This window comes from Telopea speciosissima, chromosome 6 (assembly GCF_018873765.1).
Source record: "Telopea speciosissima isolate NSW1024214 ecotype Mountain lineage chromosome 6, Tspe_v1, whole genome shotgun sequence".
Lineage (NCBI taxonomy): Eukaryota > Viridiplantae > Streptophyta > Magnoliopsida > Proteales > Proteaceae > Telopea > Telopea speciosissima.
The window spans coordinates 41,065,026-41,071,266 of NC_057921.1; positions in this window are offsets into that span (position 1 = coordinate 41,065,026).

The following is a 6,241-nucleotide window of genomic DNA, read 5'->3' on the forward strand; positions in this document are numbered from 1 at the left end:
CTTGCTTGCCGTGACTGCTCATCTCTTCCTGAATACCACGGGATGGGCCGGATCAATGTGGTAGGATCTTGGAATGGTGTCTCTTTCTGCAGCATGTTCACTGATCCCGTAGACGACTCTGGGGAATAGGTCCCCTTCACCAATGGTTGTGAGATTTTCCATGCAGGTATCTGGTATTCTACCCATGTGGCACCTTCTGACTTTGGATGATAGAAAGGGGAATCGGGCCGATCCACTTCCTGAGACACCTCCTGTCGAATCTGTGGTTCTTTTTCCTCCTTAAGTTTCTTGGTCAACATTGCTATATAGACGTGTGCCTTCATTAGCTTCCTCTTCCCGACTGGATGAATCAAGGTAGTAGGATCTGCTTGCTCGGCATCCTCTTGAAGCATATTTACTCCATGGTTAGGTAGAGGATTTGTGGTGACTTTTGGCGGCTGCTTCTTCTGAAGTTCAATTTTACCCTCGTCAATCAAGTCCTGGATCGCATGCTTAAGAGCTAGGCATCTATCCGTATGATGGCCTTGTTGGTCGTGGTAATGACAGTACAGATTGGGCTTATACCAGGTAGGTGGATTGTTCAAATCCACAGGCTTAGGAGGAACGGAATTGATCATTCCCTGTTTCTTGAGCTTGGTGAATAACAACAAGGGCATCATTCCTTCAAAGTTGAAATTCCTCCTGGGTGCTTCAGATTTAGTTTGGATCACGAGAGGGGTGGATCCTGTGGCTACCACCTGGACTTCTGCCGCCTGGCTGCTTGTCCCTACAGCATTTCCTCCTTTGGCTCTTGGGCTTTTCCTTGCCGAATAGCTTCCGATGCTTCACGGGTCATACCCGATTTCGCCTTTCTTTAAAGATCTTATCTTCAATCTTCTTCCCGATTGTCATAAGAGCATCAAATGTTTTGATGTCTTTGGTAGTATATCTTCTCACGGTACTCCCCATATAGATTTTCTAACAATATCTCGACCTGCTCCTCCTCAGTAGGGCGGTTCCACATTTTCGCGGCCTTCTCCCTGAACCGCATGATGTAGTTTGAGAACTCTTCACTTGGTTCTTGCCTCAAGGTTTCCAATTCTCTTCGAGTAATACCCATCTCAGTGTTGTATGAATATTGCTTAGTGAAGGCTTTAACCACAGAGGCCCATGATTGGGTTTGGGTGTGATCAAGCTGGGTTAACCACCTCAGAGCAGATCCGACCAAAGAATATAAGAACGCCTGTCCCATTTGTTTTTCAGAAAGTCCCCATGATCTGGCAATGGTGGCAAAAATCTTGAGATGAGCCCTAGGATCTCCCGATCCGTCGAACTTATCCAATTTCCATTTGAAATCTTCGGGGATTTTCCCTTCGGGAAAGAACACCAGGTCTTCTTCATCTTTTTCTTTGACTTTGCCCTTGACAACCACTTCCAACTCGGCTACTTTTTCTCTCATTTTCTTCTCCCTTTCAGTCTCAGGAGGGTCCATAAGGTGGCTATCTTCCCCTTCTTCTACTGGTATGATGATTGGAGTCTTGAGGGTTGCGGGGTTAGTTTTCCGGACTTCTTGCTCTGCTGGTCCAGCTATGGATCCGCCCCTAGATAGTTCATTGATTGATTGAACTAGTTGTGCCATGAGTTGGCGCATTTCGGCCATGTCTACTTGCAACCTATCCACTCGATCTTCGACGTGACTTTCAGACAAGTGATCCTCCGGAGGATTCATGTTACTCACAAGTGATATCTCAGAAGATGAACTAGAAGACTGAGAAGGAATCAGGGATCTTGAAGAGAATGGTGGGTTGGCTCGAATCAACCTTCCGTCGCGTCGGACCCAGATGGATAAGGACGGAATCGTGCTTCTACGAAAGAGAGAAGAATACCTAGTTTAGACCCTAAGAAGGCTAAAGAAGAATTTTATTTTATTTATCTATTTTTTTTCTTTTCCTTTTGAGTTTTTTTTTTTAATTATTTTTTGGTATTTTATAACATTTGTTTCATTTTATTATTTTATTCGACTCAAGTAATCGGAGTGATCATCAGAGTTTCAGCAGACTCCTTCTGAGACCAGACTTCGAATGTCGTCATTGCCCAAGCATTTTCAAACACAACAACAAAAAACAAACAAAAGAAAGATCCTAGTTACCGGGTCATTGATGATTATGTCTGGAGTCAAGATGAGACGCCTTCTCTTTTTTTTTTTCGAGGGACATGTAAGGTTCCATTATATGGAAGTGGACTTCCATTTTTCTTTGAGGGACTATCGTGGGACTATGGAATTCCTTATCTTTGATGGTATCTCATATCAAAACCAGGTTAATCGTCAAATGACCCTAAACTCGGTCTTTCTTACAGCTAACAAATGTTAGTTTGTGTCGTACCCTAATCATATGTGGTCTATTTTCCTACATGATGCATGTAATGGGTAGGCTTCCATAGGACAGAACAAGGCCACCCTTGACAGAACCGATATACCTATCGCTCGTGGTCACGAATTGTAGGCACATGGTTCTTTTGACATACCTGGAGAATAGGTCACACAAACTCAGAGTAATCGAGCTAGTGCCTTTTTTGAGCGGCAGAGCACTCCACAGCACACTAGTGAATACCCTCACTGGTGATTCTAAACTCGTACAGTAAATATCAAGGGCTGTAGCTTCGCCGCGAATTACCCATGACTACTCAGGGGGTCCAACGACTAACTACGGGGGTAAGAGGAGTTTCCTTGCAGTATATGTGTGCAAGAAAGTGGTACAGGAAGCGGCTATCATCAGATCTCAGAGTACTTAGCATGACGTGCCTCACCTCCCCGGGGGTAAAGGCACGACAGGGAGTACCCTTGTCGTTTGATTTCACTTCGAGCACTATGCATGATGCGGTTAGTACACACAAGCGTTAGCCAGACAAATATATTATGGTATTTGTTTATTTATTTTTTTTTGTATTTTGTTTTGTATATTTTTTTTTTATATTCTTTTATTATTATTTTTTTTTGTTTATAAAAGTTTAGAGAGAACATTCTATCATTTATTGATAGCACCTATTTAGAGAGTTTGACCTCGGGTGGACATTTATCCACCATCTCCCCAGTGAAGTCGCCACTGTAAGTACCGCGGTCCTTCGGGACGAAGGTTTCCTCAGCCCTTTTTGTAGGTGTATTAGTGACATAGGGTTTTGGGAGATACATGTGTGTGTGTATGGATGTGGATATCATTGTCAATGTATGATGAATAGGGGATTGGGTCATGCATTAAAAATGTTAACATAATGAGAAGTCGCCACCTAGGGTTAGGGCCTAGGACCCATTAAGTGTAGCCCTACCCGTGGTGAGCGAAATCGGGCTACGTGACTCCATATGGTCTGACCAAAGGTTCGGGTAAGGGGTCAGGTTACGAGTGTGGGAAGGTGTTAGGCACCCACCTCGCCCGGCCGAAGCCGGTCTCTCTGTGTTAGATGCTACATAAGGATGAATGTTGTTTCTCTCTTATTACGGGGATGGGGGATATTATGAACTACATTCAAATGCTAAGAATTGAACTAAAGTATAATAAACTACATTATATATGTGAAAAATGCGGACTAAAACGGTAAAATATGAAAGGACTACATTGAATCAACAAAAATGCAATAATTATACCTGTATGATTGTATGCCCCTGGCTCAGGGGAGATGGACAAATGGACCGACGCTACTTCTTTCTTGGCAGAGTAACGGCTCTTTTGAGTGATTTGGAAAAGAGTAAACAGATAGAATAACGTCTGTAACAAGGGAGTTTCAATGGTTATCCGTGCACAGACGGGATACCAAAGCTAAGGAGCCAAAGCGCTCTATACTCAGAGGGACAATCGAAGGATCTGTCCACCTCAAGAAAACTTCAAATACTCACATACTCATGAGAGAAGGAGGAGAAATGAGGGTGAAAAGGGAGACAAAGATACTAGGAATCACTTGGGGAGGGTCTCTCTACCCAAAATTCCTTAGAAAATGTGGGAGGGGACCCTCCTATTTATAGGGAGGGACCTTTTCTCTCTCCTGGCCGAAAAAGTCCTCCACGGCGCCGTGGGTGACATCAGCAGGCTGATGTCACACCCCCTCATGGCACCATGGAAATCCTGTACACCTCCCCACAGTGCCGTGGGAAGGCGTCCACGACACCGTGGGAAGAGTCCACGGCGCCGTGGGCGCGCAGTGTCATTTTTCCTTGTTTTTGGGCCTAAAATGGGCCATTTTGTGCTCAGCATGGTTCTTGGTCTTATGGGCCAGGTATCTTTGGGTCTAAAAAGAGGGGGGGTGCGTCATCCATCGTCCATGTCTTGTTGTCATCATCGCCAATTAGGGGGTGATAAAAATCAGCGTCTACAATGGTATCGACTCCAGGGGTACTTTAGGTCACTTCTTTTATTGCCGCGCACCCCTTCAGCAAATACAATAGGGAGCCCACCTCCATGCTTGGCACCTTAGCTCAAACCTTCGGGCAGACCCCGATAGTCAAGTACCCCTGACCCTGGGTTAATCCCTTTCTCCAAGCGTCAGTAACCCGACTAACCAGCACTTGAACCCTTGTTGGTAAGGGTTGTAGTTCGGGATTCCCATCCTAACCATGATTGCTAAATGATGACATGCTGTATTTAAGAGTGCATCGTGTTGCATATATACGTCCACTGATCAGGAACACAAGGTCACACAAATCATGTTATGCATAGCCAATACAATTGTCAAACACACCACAATGGTTCACAATCAACCATCATTAAAGGAATCACATCATAAGAAATACAATAGTATCTTCACAGTAAATGGAACAATAATAACTCATACATCATGATAGCTAAATTTAATTCTAGGCATATGACATAGGCACTAATAATGGAAGGTTCATACATATTAGAGAGATCAAATCTGAAATCCAAGTATATGCATATAAGAAATTAGACAGAAATCATCCAAACAGCAAACACCCCACTCACCTTGGGTGTCTTGATCAAGCTACTCAACCAAGTGTCCAAAACTAAGGGAAGGATTTCAAAGCAAGCTCAATGTCTAGATACAAAGTTACAGAAAGGTTAGGGCACTTCCTAAGAGACTAGAGCACCACCCCAACCCATCCAGGATCCAAGAAGTCACTCAGGGGAGGCCGGAGCGTCTAGCTCCAGAAGGGCCGGTCAGCCTGCTCTGAAGAGCCAGCCCAGAACACTTCTTATCTCTGTTACAGTTTTTGGGCTTTCCCAATTCAACACTGCTTCTACTTTGCTAGGATCGACTTCGATCCCCTTGGCTGAAACTACATGGCCAAGAAACACCACCTGAGATAACCAAAATTCGCACTTACTAAACTTGGCGAAAAGTTGTTTGTCTCTTAACCGTTGTAACAAGAACTTCAGGTGCTCTGCATGCTCCTCTTCGTTCTTGGAGTAGACGAGGATATCGTCGATAAACACAATCACGAACTTGTCTAACACATCATGGAAGACTCTGTTCATGAGGTCCATAAATGCGGCTGGAGCATTCGTGAGACCGAATGACATCACCAGAAACTCGTAATGGCCGTATCAAGTCCGAAAGGCCGTCTTGCTAATGTCGCCTTCTCTAACTCTCAACTGATGGTATCCCGACCTCAAGTCTATCTTTGAGAACACCTTGGCATTTTGGAGTTGAACGAAAAAATCATCAATTCTGGGTAGAGGGTACCGATTCTTGATCGTTAATTTATTCAACTCTCGATAGTCGATACACATCTGCATATTGTCGTCCTTCTTCTTAACGAATATTACCGAAGCACCCCAAGGTGATACACATGGTCTAATAAACCCTTTCTTTAGTAAGTCTTGCAACTAAATTTACAGTTCTTTCAATTCACTTGATGCCATTCTATAGGGTGCCTTTGACACTAGAGCCGCCCTAGGGAGTAAGTCAATCACAAATTCTGTTTCCCTAACTGCTGGCAGCCGAGGCAAGTCATCAGGGAAAACATCAAGAAATTCTTTCACAACTGGAATTTCCAAAATAGGCCTAACCTTCTTCTCAGTATCCATTACCGAGACGAGGTATCCCTGGCATTCCTTATCAAGCATTTTCTTCATTTGAATTGTCGATATGATTATTTTTCTCAGTTTCTTCTTTTGGTCACCGACAAAGACAAACTCACTAGCATTCTTAGGCTTAAACAAAGTCTCTTTCTTATCACAAATTATATTTGCCTTGTGTGCCGATAACCAATCCATTCCCAAGATTACATCAAAGTCGGTCATATTGAGTTGAA